Here is a 14444-nt window from a genome sequence, read left to right as displayed (position 1 = left end):
TTCCCGTTTGTCTCGTTTCCCGTTTTTTTACAGATATAATTTCCTTTCTTGTCGTTTTCTTTTTATCGTTCGCCTCCCTCTTTCTTTCCTGCTTCTCGTTTTTATCCGATTTTTTTTTTTTTTTTTTTTTTTTTTTTTTTTTTTTTTTTTTTTTTTTTTTTTTTTATATATATATACATATATATAATTATTATGAGTATTTCTTTCATCTTTCTCTCTCTCTGTCTCCTCTTTTTAAATTCTTTTTTCCCCGTGCTCATTGTCGACCGTGCTGCTTGCTCGCTGCTTCGTCGTTGAAGTTTCCGGGGGGGGGGGGTTGGCTGCCCGCGCGGCAACCGTGCGTTTTAATTCGCGACCGGGGGAACCGCGCGTTCGTCGGGAGAGAGATTCAGAACGCTCGGATTCACGGGAAAAGGGAACCGAGGGACGATCGGTGAATGATTCGGGATTGGTCGCACGGTTTGGGTGCACAATTAGTTAGTCGATCAACATCCACATTCGCGTCTACTCTATCGAATTAAATAACGATGCTACTACAACTGTTCGAATTAGGCCATTTCACTTCAAACTGTCCAATTTCAATTTGTGTACGTTCCATATTTTACGCGATAAACGACGACAGAAGCGATTAAACGAGTCGACTCCAAACAGTTGCGGCTGCGTTACACAAGTGAAAGAATGAAATTGTTTAAACGACAACTGAAGCACATAGCGATGAAAAATTTTCGATAGTAAAAGAAAATTTGCGTGACAATTTTAACCTCTATTCGACTACCCCGAGCTCGTTTTCTTTCAAAGACGTTCTCACGTCGTGCAGCGAGTGAGAAAGCAAGAGTACTTTTATTCTCGAAAATTGTCGAAATTTAAAGAATGTTAAAAAAAATTCTTTCGTCGACCCGATTCATCGTGATTTTGAAAATTTAAATTTTCTGTTTACAACGATCTCTTAAAATTCACATTAAGAATTTCTTGATTCTTGTCACAATGTTCAAAGTTTAATAGTGAGAAACGATCGTACAGTCGTCAGAGGAGAAATTTGTCTAGGAGAGATTTAGTCATAAAATTTGCACACGCGTGAATTTTTCCACGTAGAAAAAGAACGAATTCAGAGAAACGTTTCAAAACGAGATTAAACAGATTGTTATATGATGTTCTCTTACGAAATTAAAACAGTCTAAAGTGTCGGTAATTTCTCATTTGAATTAATCGCGGTGCAAAACTGATTCCACGAAAACAGTGATAACAGAATCGTGAAATTTTTTTCGAAAGAACTAGAACGTTCGTACATATTCTGCTTTCTTCGTATTTCACGTGCAAACACTCGATAAAATTCCACGCGTGCGTTCAGTTTTGCCCTTGTCACTGTACACAGTTTAGCAAGATAAACGATCGTAAAAAAGATTAACTCGTATCGCAAATACGACGAAAAGAATTAATAGAAATTAATCGTTAATCGTCAATGGGCAACGTGAGATCACTGGCGAGTCAAACGCCGAGTCATATCCAATGTATTAATCCTCTGTATCGTTACATGCCCAAAAGCTACACCCGCCGAGTGTACACAGGCTTCATCCCCGTGAAAAAAAATGTAAATTCTCGCCGAGAAATTGCCGAATTTCAAAGCGAATTTCGGAGTGCCGTTCATTACCTATTCACGCGGCCGCTGATAAAACTCTTTGGCCTGATCGTGCCAGAAAGAAAGAAAAAAAAAAAAAAAAAAAGAANAAAAAAAAAAAAAAAAAAAAAAAAAAGAAAAAAGAAAGGGAAAAAAGGACGAAACACACCGTTACGCAACGATCGTTCCTCCGCCGGTAAATCACGATTTCCTCGGCGAAAAAAAAAAAAAAAGAAAAAAGGAAAAAAGCAGCACCGGCGTGGACGTCTAAATTGGAATTCCCTGTCCGCGCGGTGGAAAAGCGCGTGTAGTCGCGGCAGCGTCGCTATCGCAATTTCCTGCGGCATAAATCAGCGTCCGCGGAAGCGCGAAGTACGCGGTATCGTTCGTTCGTTTGTTCGTTCGTTCGTTCGTTGCGGGATTTATTTGAACGCGGCGCGCGTTTCTTAACTGCGCGCGGTCATCGCTTAATTCCGGGCCACGGAAACACGCATCCACCGAACAGAGATGCACGAGTGATATCGGCTGACGATACCGTTCGCCGATTATCTTTCGTTGCCCCTCGAACGACTCGGAGGTTTCCTGTTTGTTTCAAGTCTAAAGTTTCGCCGAGGTGGTTAACCCCTCGAGTTGTGCTCGTCGTGAGATCTCGAGGAGAGAGCAAAATCTAGCTACACCTGTGAAATGTGAATCTGAACTTGAATTCTCAAATACAAATTGTACACGATTCTATCGGCGCTTTATAGATGACAAATGGGCGATAACGAAAGAGAATCGTAAGAGAATCGTGAGACAAAGGGTGAAGTTGTGAAAAGAGTGAAAAGATGAATGAAAATCTTTCTTTTCGCAATTGGTTCTAGTTTCGCAAACAACATTAAATATTCATTAAAATTAAAGTTAAATTTGAAGATTAAATTAATTGAAATTAAAATTAAATTTATTAAATTATTCAGATTAAGTGTTTCAAACAACATTAAATGTTACGAAAGATGTCAATGTTTTTGAATATTTTCGAATACTGGCGTTTGGTCGGAAACTTTTCGCCAGGGATGGTGTACTCGCAAGTTGGTGCAAACTCGTAATTAAAAGAATGTAAATTAAATGGAGATTGAATGCGTAGCTTGCTTCAAATACTTTGTACATTTGTACTAATTCCAAATTAGACAGTGAACGCTCAACAAAGACAATTATTTCACGCGCGTCACCTTTGGTTCTCGTTTCAAATCGTGGAATAATTAATTTCAATCGAAAATATAACATTGACGATATAAATATTTCACTATTCGATTCGGTAAAATTCGATAATTCAGTTCAACCTTTGACCACGAACGAAAGTTGAATCGTTCAAAGTCCAACTCGACCAACTGTGCAATCCAACACGACTAACTCGAAGCAGTTGGCTCGAAACGCGTGTGTCGTGGCCGCGCGTGCACGCACACCAAATGCGTGTAATTACCCGTGGCAGGAAAGCTGCGTGGACGCGCGTGTTCGCGTGATCTATCGGCAGATGGGAACGATGCTCGCGTGATTTCTTTGTAAGCTCTGATAACGCATCGCGCACCTCCGCGATTCTGATAACGCACGGAACAAAAGGGGAAACGTAAAATATTCTTTCGCGCGCGAATGAATTGTTCGTGGGGTTAACGAAAGGTTCGACGTTCGCCTAAATGTTCGCGCGGTTAGTCGAACAAGGCCGCCTGATTATTTGGATGATGAAACTTTTAATTAAACCGATTTACCACGGCTGCCTTCTATCGCCGGATTACCGGGGGAAACGATCACTATGATTCCGGAATTACAGGGAGTTACATTTACGCGAACTTTGCCCGATTAGACTGATTAATCCGACCAGACTACAAACGATTGAACCGAAGGAAATTAAAACGTCTACAGGATTGCTTCTTTTCTGTTTTCTTTTTTCTCAAACGAATCTAATCTAAAAGTGCAAAATGATCCTCGTCTTTTATTATAAATAGGCGATCGCATTCTGCGTGTTTACATCGTTGGAATCTGTTTATTAATCCTCGGAGAAACTTTCAAGAGCCTCTTCTCAAGTCCTCGATTGATTGAGAGAAGCCATCCAAGTATAACTTCTTAAAGTTACAAGATCCGTCGATCGATAAATATTTATTTATGTGTATGCATTAATTTCCCCCGTATCGGAACTTTGCGAAATTTTCATTAGCGTTGCGATAAAACTGTCGTTTGAAACGGTTTGAAAGTCAACTGAAAACCGATTTGAAGCCAGTCTAAAGAAATTAAGCTACCTCGAAAAGCTATTACCACAAGCTCGCTAAAATTTATTAGTAAAACGGACAAATTGATGATTTTCTAAATTTTTCTGCTTCGAGGTGTTTCAATCACTTGCACTGGAACGACGTGCTCCAAAATTGCAATAGTTTCTCAGTTTAAAGTACATTCAAGTACCTACTATTCAACAATAAGTAATAAATTTATCGCTTCTTAATAATTTCTATCCAGTGATATTATCCGAGCCCCCGGAATTGAGAAAGAAAGCGACGAATTACTGTACACGGTTTGGTCACTCGTTATGGTCCGCCAGTCAGTTGCCAGCGCAAGGGGTTGAAGGGCCTCGCGTCACGGCGTTAATGAAAATTTCAAAAAGTTTCGAACACATTCGCAAACAGAAACGCGAATCGCCCGGAAAGACAAATAGGTCCGAATTTCTCAAGCAGCTGCTTTCAATTTAAGAGCGATCGCGTTCGCGATGGAAAAATCGCGCGACTGAATAAAATTCCACGCACGCCCTGGAAACTTCCCGGCGCGTTTTAATTGGAGCTTGCGGCTAGAATTTGCCCGGCGGCCACTTGGCGAAATCCGCGCCAGGAATGCTTACACGCGTGCATTTAGGTGTCTCGCTGGAAGGAGAAGAGAAACGATGACGTCGCTAATTCGCGACACCGACCACGGCTGATAGTTATAACCGGAGGGTTATTATAGGCGAAGGGGGGAGGGAGGGGGGTTAAGGGGAAGAAAAATGATTTCATTAAAGTTAAACGTCGCAGGTTGTACCGACGCTCGGCTCTACACCTACGCCAGGTCGTCCAGGTATCACCAGGCGTTATCGCCCGTCTAAATATAGCAACACACCGTAATTACATTGATCATTTTCAGGCTATAACTATCCGCTATCACTACCCACTGGAACCTTCGAAGTACACCGTGAATGCGCAGCGACAAACACGCCGATCGTCGAACACACCGTATGATTATTTCATCGAGCGAGCGATTTGTTGCTTCAACTTGTGTCAGCGACGTGACAATCAGCGAAATATTTAGCTGAATCGTTGACTGAATGTTGTCTCTCAAACTAGCTCGAGAAAAGACGTTCTCGGGGGGACGTTCGCCCGTGGGAAGAAAGAGGAGAGAACGTAGCCATTGTTTGTTTCAATTTAGATTAATTGAATTCGCCCGGACGTTTTGCTGGATCGTCGAGTCGAGTTTATTTACGAGAAGAACGATCGGAATTTCGAGCTTTGATCTAAAATTCATCGCTCCGCGAGGTTCGCGCTTTTGATCGTTTTGATAACTTTGATTTAATTTTCGACTGAATATTTAGATTTGTACTTTTGGGTGTAATATTTCGAAACGATAATTTACATTTATAAAAGGAAAAAGTATCTCGCGTCTAGGCGATGCAGCGCTGTAATTTGTATTTGTGAAAAATTAAGTAACTGTTCCCGGCTAGAAAACGAAATTAATTCCTAACTGAATCTAACAGTTTTGAATTTTTGGGAGTTGATGATAAATGGAAGCCGGAGGGGGAGAAGAGCGTTTTCGAATTCTGTTTAGGGTCAAAGTGGATAGCGGCAGTTGATTAATTATTTTTGCTCCTCCCCGGCTAATACGTTGCTCGGAAATAATTATGATGAATACGATAAATTCAGGACGAGTTCTCCGTAATTTAATAGTAATTAGCAAGTTTTCGATAGCCGCAAGTATCCCTCGCAGTAATGAAGATATTTCGCCGAAATATGTTCAACTAACTTTAAGTCTTTAAATTTGAAATTATAAACGCCGAAATTATCAACGTTTAATGAAAAGTTACTCAACTATCCACCCGTGTTGTTCCTAAATTTCGTTCAGCTATTATCCACTGTTCTCACAGGCGCGTTGCGTGTGTTTGTGTGTGTGTGTGTGTGTATCCTCGAAATTACGCGTTTCGTTAATTTAGTCGATAGTTTGTCTGAAATTAAATGTTACAAAGAATAACGAGTCTTTAGCTTTATTAAACTGACACATTTTTTTTTTTTCATTCAACGACTTAAACTTTGAATCTGTAGTAGTATTGCATAAGTATTCACACAAGTTCAAAGTTATCTATACCATCTTCGTTAAACGTGCTCAGTGATTCGAGTAAGCATTTAACATTAACTTTATAAGAACTCGTAAATTGCGACTGATTTGTACCGAGTTAGTTATACTTATACTTGCACGAATAGTATTTGCATTAAACTAAATTGGTGTATAACTCTCTATACAAATACCCAGTTTCGCCAACTGTAGAACATGCATGAATAAAGGTTCGAGATGATTAATTGTGTACGATAGAATAATCGTTTTTTACTAAAAAAAAAAAAATTCAGTATGCACTGAAAATATTTTCACTGATAGTTTAATCATACTGTGCAATATGTACTAAAAATAGTAGACAGTTGATTAATCAGTTCTTTCTTGTATGAAAAGATCAAAATATTTAGATCGAACAATTCGTATCGATCATTCCTACATACATACGTTTCAATTTCTCTAAATTTCTTAGTTTCATTGCTTAGTCTTCTTAGTTTCTTTCCTGTTCTATATTCCTTCGTCATTTTCCTCCGGCATGTTCTCCCGCTTCTCATTTTCATCAGCACGTTCCAAATTATCATTTTAAGAACACGCCCGGCAACGTAAACCTCATTTCCCACAAATTTCGCCGGGAAGACACGCGGCAACGAAGCAAAGACACGCGAGCTGAGAAGCAAGCCACCGGTACAAAAAGAAGACAAAAAAAAAAAAGCTCGTAGCTTTTAATCAGTCAAGAAAAATAACAGGAACCTGCACGTTCCTCGCAAATTAAGCGTGCCACGATGCTTCCAGCTTGACCTTTGCTTCACGCCTTTTCGCAATCTTTCCCTTGCACGTACGTACTTCTTCGAACGTACAACCCCTTATGAGCGCCGCCAGAAAAGAAGGAAAAAAAAGGAGAAGCGTTTCACCACTCGTTTCACATTCGTGCCGGCCAGAAATCTAGAATTACTTACTAAGTAAATTACGAATTAAGTATCATCTTCTTATTAGTAGGAGATACCAGTTATAACAACCTCTAGTCTGATACGCAAGTTCCCCAGGAAAGTAGACTCTAGACTGACTTTCCCAACGCCAAAATTCTTCGCATTTGCACTTTAACTTCTTCGACGTAAGTTTTACAATTTAATCTAGCTTTATGAAGAAGATCGTAATCGTAATTCGGGAAACCAGAAGTCAGAAATTTGTAAAATTCTCGTCCGTTCCCCTCGCCGTAACGGACGAGAATCTGCTAGAATTGCCGAGGCAGAAATATTAAAATAAAAAGAGTACGAAAACATAAAAAAGTAATGTCAAATGTAAAAAGTAACATTAAAGTATAAGAAGTAGAAATATAAAAGTGAAAAGAAAAAAATGACGCTTTGTAATATAATAAACTGTACAAACTCTTGTTTTAAGTTGTTATTTTATGAAAAATCTCTGAATGTGCGCTATTTTACATTCCGACCGCGTTTGGTAGCGTTCCAGTGTTAATAACCGTGAAAATCGGTGGATCGAATGTGTTGTTTCTCGAACATTCGCCTGAAAGTGGTTCGAGGACGAAAAGCTCGGCGAGAAAACCGCGGCCGATAATTCTCATTTGGCGCGGAATTTAATTTTCCTGGCGGCTCGGCGGTCCGATTAAAAGCGTTTCTTCGTCGGGCGCGTTTTTCCCGCGGCTTTGTCCACCGTCGGTTACGTAAGCCGACACACCGTGTGCATGCCTCCGTTATTTATGTCATTTCAGAGGTTTTCTTTGGGTCAATCCGTTTAGAACGGCGCGCACGCACGCGTGTCCGCCAGCGCGGCGCGGCACTGCGACTAAACCCGCGCAATCGGTTTAATGTTAAACAGTTCGCCGGCCAGCTACGCAATTAGATTACGCGCGCGCGATAAACGGGCCGGGTACGCGCGCGCCGTCTCTCTTGCCGCTCGTCTCGCGAATCCGCTTTCGCCGAGTAACGCGCGCGTCGCCGAGCCACGCGATCCGCTCGTCAGCCTCGCGCCTCGCCACGGGATGTCTGCCGCGATCCCTCTGCCGGTTTCTCCGCCGCTTCTAGATGATGTTTAGCAAATTTCGCGCGTGTGTGCGCGCGCGAGAGTTCGCCTGAGAAATTTAACCCTTTCCCCTCCCCCTCTCCCTCTGCCCGAGCCGTGGGCGACGCTTGATGGCTCGAGAGGCTGCGTCGATTACGCGCGATCCCCTGGATCGCTGATCTCTCGCGTATCCTCGCGCTGAGGCACGCTACGATACGGTGTAATAGATTTAACACGTTAAGTGCCGTGTTAACTGTGGTGACCGGCCGAAGCAAATTTCGTACAGGCACGTCAAAAATTGAAAAACTTGAGGACTACGGGAAAGTAGCTGAATTATTGCCTTCACTGATATTTGTTATATTATACAAAGGATATAGTAATGCAATGATAATTTTATCAAAACGAAAAAACAGAATGTTGTAACTTTCTCAGTTACGTTTCTACTAAAATGTTTTTCTTCCCAGCAGCGTTGTATTTTCTTCGTGACGATTTCTATAAAATTTTCTGACTCGGCATGCCGGACGTAATGGTACTGTGATCTGACCGTGGAACTGTATCGAAGATAAACGGGAAGATAAACGCACGGCATTCAACGTGTTAAATACGAATAATGTATGCTTGTCCCTTTTAAAATAAAAATGAAGAGGTTACTGTCTCAAATTCGAGGGACCGATCTGTCTTTGTCGATTGAAAGATCAAGTTAATGATAAACTTTCATCAAAGGACCGATAAACTAAGGGAACAAGTTCTTTAGATGTTTGCTCGTTTTTCATCACCATTTGCAGAAAAAAAAAACACTCCAATTTTCTCACACATTCACCAAGTTTAATCGCTTCCAATCAATTTGAGAGAGTAACTGAGAGACCAGATTGTAGGCTACAGTGCATGAAACATCACCGGAACAATGCTTAGCTATAGTTAATCAGAGTGGTGAATATTCGATGTAATGCGAATGACCACAACTTTCAAAATACTATCTTCATGAACGATAACAGACGATATGGATAATATAATAAAATAAATGATAGCATCAATAAGTGGAAAAACAAAAACATTTTTGTTTCTTTCTTCGCGATTTTCTCCAAAATGGAGCAAAAAAGGAGCAAATCTCTGAGAGAAACAGTTTTTCTTAGTTCATCGCTCCCATTTTTGACATTTAGATTAAGGACACCCTGTATATATATAATATTTAAACCTTTTCTAGTACTCTCATAAAATTGTATTATATTAGGAGGGCCCACAAGTAGCGTCGTTTTTTGATATTGCATAAAATTTTACTTTATTTAAGACAGTTTTAATAAATAATATAATTTAATAGTAAGCACACTAAATGTCAATACATTTAACTAGAATATAGGTTATGTTACAGTAAGTTAAATTATCGTCACTAGATGGCAGTGATGTAGTAAATTTGAAGGAAACGACATTACTTGTGGATATCCCTAATATATAATATATAATAAAATATGAAAACTACTTGTGTAGCATTTGCGTTAGACGAATCAATGTTGAAGCATCTGATAAATTAAAAACAAATAATTTAAGGGCAGGAAGGATATTTTCTTCCGTTGGAACCTTTGCATCGGTAAACCAAATTTCGTTCTTTGATCTCAACAGGGTGAGAAGCAGATTTTTTTAAACTTCCCTTTAGCATGCAACGACATTGTTTTACATACCGAAGATTACAGACGCGAGATGTTTAAAGCGTTGCATAAACATCGTGTCTCAAGTTATCACGATCGCGGATGCAAAGAGAATCAATAATTTAAATAAAATCTTTCTCGAACATCTCTCTCTCCGATTTTTCAATTTCACGATTGCAGAGAAATAGCTTTGGAACAAAAACGGTGCACAGGGCATAGAACAGAGGGAAATTTGTGAACTTTCCATGTGTTTCGTACAATCGATCACTCTGCGTGAAAACATAAAACATTGCTCTAGAAGGATCGTGTAAGACGAACAAAATCGCAGCCGTGTTAGCCCTTATTTCGCGAAATGCTGCGAGTTGGAAGAACCTTCAGGATTATTTGAAAATCTTGGGAAGTTGAAAAGTTCAAATTCTTTTCAACGATCGAAAGAACTTGAAATATTTTCTGTTGTTATCGTTAACTGTTTGTTTCGTTCGTCGTTCCTTAATTGAATACCACGCGACTGTTCATTCTCTGTCGTTTAATCCACGATAAGTTGCAATTTGCTTGCACGTTTCAATAGTTGAACATTCGAGGGATCGATGTCTCTCGCAATCGTGGCTGAATTATTTTTCGACGATCAATGTTCAACGTCCTACATGAAATTCAAGCAAGTTAAAGTTAAACGTTACGCTATTTAAATTAATTAAACCAGCTGACAACAATGAAACGAAATGCCTACTAATTAAATATATCAGACACTTCAATATGTAAATTTGCTTGTTAAAATATTATAAAACACTTGGAAAACTTTCGGAAACTTTTAATTCCTAATTTAGACACCAATTACAGATAAGTGTAATTTAAAAATTTCCTGCATTTTTAAACCGAATAAAGTTTAAATTAATTCGTCAATGGCTAATCTCGTGATAATACCACATCTGAAAGTTGAAAATCGTGGAAAAATTTTTATAAAACGCTCCCTTTTTTTCAGGAATTAATTAATCTCTTCACACTGCGGAGATAAAATGTATACGAATGTAGCAATTATTGTAATGCTAATGCAATTTCGTAATGTGCTAAGCAGAATATTAAATAAACCAATTACGCAGCATTCTATTAAAATTGCATAATTATGCCGGATCACCGTTTTCAATTATTTCTCATTTCTTTTATTCCATCGGGTGAAAGTTATTTATTTTAAAACGTGTTAATTAACGATGTTTACATAACGACAATTAAAATTCCACGAGTTATAAAAACAGAGACAGAAAGAAAAAAGAAAAAACTGGATGAAATTTCGATCGAACGATTATTTCAAGCCATTGATTTCATACAATTGCCAAATTGCCGGCGATCGAAATGAAACGACGTGAAAGGTAAGGGCATAATGCGAAATGTGAAATTGAAAGGTGTTAGAAAAACAAGCAACGAACGACGAGAAAAAAAAAAAAACGAAAACGTTTCGATTCCTACGAGAAGAAAGTTTAAGGGAGAGATTAAGGGGGTTTCAAACTTCTTTACGAGTTCCTTGAGATTCCGGTGAGATGTTTTGAGATTGAGAATTCTTTATTGGGCGAGTATAATCGACTTATTGCTAACGCCACTCGAGCATATCGGCTGCAATATTTGAGCGCATCGCGAAACGATGCGTACGTGTAATTATGTACTTGTGGAATCATCAGACCAACGGTTCCCAACCTGTGGTACGCGAAAATAATATTATTAATAGCGGAAAAAAAAGGAGTTAAAATAAAAACACAAAAACAGAGTTACAGAGTTTTGATTCGAAACGTGATTGGGTTGATTCTGTGCTATTTGATTATTCAGCTAATCCGAGAAAATTAAAAAGAAAGAAACAAACTTTTTTAAGAAATAAATGGGGATTCATAAAAGGAGGGATTTCACTCATAAATGAAAAACCTAATCAAAGGGTACGGGAGAGAAAAAAGGTTAGGAACCGCTGATCTAGATAAAAAATAATTTAAAATTTCGTTGTGATTAATGTTTTTTCATGTTTAAGTATTTATGAGCAAGAACTTTTAATAAATCTCGATCGCTGATTCGCGGGCTCGTTTCAATCATTGTTCTCGAAGAAATGATCGATATCGATCCTTCGATCGGCGTTTGGCTTTTAGCATCATCTGAGCAGAGTGAATCAATCATCATCCTATATTTTGAAATGATTGGCTACTCAATTTTAAAACAGGCTCGCGAGCAGTGATCCTAGAAATCGGTATTCAGGAAATCAAAGTCCACTATTGAGAGGGATTTCGACAGCCCCATCTAGAATTCATCATTCATTATTCACGATCGGGGATTTGGGAAGAGACAATACACCACTGCCATCGTTATCGCTTAACTATCGCTCCGCTAGAAGCTTGAACGCTTCATACTAATAAATATATATGAACAGAATTAATATTTAATTTCTAAATATATATAATATATTTATTTTTTTTATTTAGCAAAAATGATAATACATTTATATATATTTAGATCATTTATTTTCGAGATAATTAAATTATTGAAATAAATTAATCAACCCTGATACAAGAGGTGCAAGTTTTATTTTACTTATAATTTTTCTAAAAAATTCATTTTCATTTTACTTTAAACTATAAATAATTTTATTAATTTTAAATTATTACTATAATATTATATATATATATATATTAATATTTGTTATAAAATTTTATTTATTTATATTTATTTATACACAATCAATAAATTTATATTTTGAAATAAAATTTTTAATTAAAGAGACACGCGAATTTTTGTAATTCAGTTGCTTGAGTAAGCAATTTCCCCTGATAATCATTCTACGTCTCAATTCGATAATTATTCCATAAATTTTCGTCAATTGGTACATCGATGAATATTAGGGTTCACGATTTTGAAAAGCAGAGAAGAAAACAGCAGCCTGATCGTTGAAAAAGAGCGAAACGAATTTCACGAATGAAACAGTATCGAGGTTAAATTAGTTTCTTCAGTAATTGCTGGTTAAGCATATAATAGATTTGTTCTCGAGTGGGTATCAAGATTTTTCCACGATCATTTGTACTTCGTTCGTAAATATAAACAGAGAGACGGATAATATAACAGATAACGTTAATTAATATTAATGTCGCTAGATAACCTACGCGGATACCGAAAATCTATAATAAACGCGATGTCATCGTCGTTAATCATTGAAATGTATCGCGGAAATCAAGTGTACAAATGAGATTTAAAACTCGGATAACAGTCAGCGAGTCGAAATAATATTTCGTTCGTGACCCTCAACGATCGTTGAAACCGAAAATTATGCCCAGTACGCATATTATGCGGATCTGGATTCTAAATTTGGATACCACGAATTGAAAAGTGGTATCAGCAGATATTATAAAAAAAAAAAAAAAGAAAAATAATTTTAGGCAGTATCGTTCGTTAGGGACAGAGCAAAAGGCGCCGCGCCGTGAATTTCAAATTTGGCTCACGCAGCTAGTGATATCACAAGCACTTAATTATGAGCAATAAAAGATAAGATGCGACACGGTAGTTATACTTAAACACTATGTCCCGATTTGGCGGCGCATTACACTACCTCGTGTTATACAGATCGCCGTTTAGATTGTGTCTATGCACTTTACACGTGTGATGGTGTGTGTGTGTGTGTAAGTATCAGTAATGTTTTTCATACTGTAGAAAATTTTATTTTATTTAAGAGTTTATACAGTTTTATATAATTTAACGATAAGCACGCTAAATGTCAATATATTTAACTAGAATATAGAATTATGTTGTAATCAAGTTATGGCAATGTTTATTAAATTTGAAAAAAAAAATGACATTAGTTATGGGCACTCCTAATACGTAACTCGTGTGGAAGAAAAGTTTGCATAGATTGCACGCATTATGCATAAATACAGAGGTGTCCAAAGAAGAGCGTCAATCGTAATTCTATGTAGAAGGAAACAATTTTCCAGCTTAAGCTCCATTTCGTTAATGGTGTTTGTGAAAATTTAAAAATGCATAAACACAGTCACAATCGTCTAGACGATACCAGCGACTTGCAATGCGGATATTTTCTAATGTCTAAGAGAAAGTATTTTAAGTAAACTCGATATTTCCGATATCATACGGATTACTGCTACGGAATCGCTTTAAAGTGAATGAATCATTATAGAAATTGGACATCGCGTGACTCACAGTTTATAATTCCGTTTCTGTATAAACGGACGCCTATTTGATCAATTAATTTTTACAAATTCAAATTTATGAATTCTCATGTTAAATACGATTCGGTGCGTAATCGATTTAAAAAAAAAAAAAAAAGAAGAAGAAAAGATACGTGTTACTGCTAATTTTACCAATCTATATATATATATATATATATATATATATATATATATATATATATATATATATATATAAAACTCTCTCGAAAGTTACACGTGAACGATAACGATGAAGTTAAATTTTCTTACTTCATTTCAAGCAATCGCACGAGCGTTTCGAAACGAAAACGCCAATCTTTAATTGCCGCACGTTTCTAACGTCGATAATAAGAATTGCTCAACGTCGTTAAATACGAAGACGTTTGCAGCACGCGGAACTCACGGGAACAGGCGAAATTGTTGGACGCGACTCGGACAGAAAGAAAGAAAAGAAAAAAAGAAAAAAAAAAAAAGAAAAAACGCGGGATTAACGCGATAACGTTGAAGCGAGTTAAACTGTTAAGTTATCAACTTAACGCGGCGTAACGACGGCGTACAAATAAATTCTTAACACAAAACGAGCTACACCTCGTTTCGTTGGCGCGGATTTACATGTGCACGCTCGCGCGAAGGACGGCTCTTTCTTTTTTTTTTTTTTTTTTTTTTTTTTTTTTT

At 37.7% G+C, this 14444-nt stretch overlaps 2 protein-coding genes across 4 annotated transcripts in view; one reads left to right on the top strand and one right to left on the bottom strand.

Moving 5' to 3' along the window:
• Positions 1 to 14444, bottom strand: part of LOC122530020 (protein bric-a-brac 1-like) — a 144824-nt gene that overhangs the window by 100904 nt on the left and 29476 nt on the right. The window lies entirely within an intron of this gene.
• The window catches only part of LOC122530024, a 143089-nt gene that overhangs the window by 127035 nt on the left and 1610 nt on the right, over positions 1 to 14444 (top strand). The window lies entirely within an intron of this gene.

This window comes from Frieseomelitta varia, unplaced genomic scaffold, assembly GCF_011392965.1.
Source record: "Frieseomelitta varia isolate USP_RPSP 00005682 unplaced genomic scaffold, Fvar_1.2 scaffold_320, whole genome shotgun sequence".
In the NCBI taxonomy this organism is placed as follows: domain Eukaryota; kingdom Metazoa; phylum Arthropoda; class Insecta; order Hymenoptera; family Apidae; genus Frieseomelitta; species Frieseomelitta varia.
Note: the sequence above shows the minus strand (reverse complement) of the source record. Positions and strands in the feature narration are given on the sequence as shown.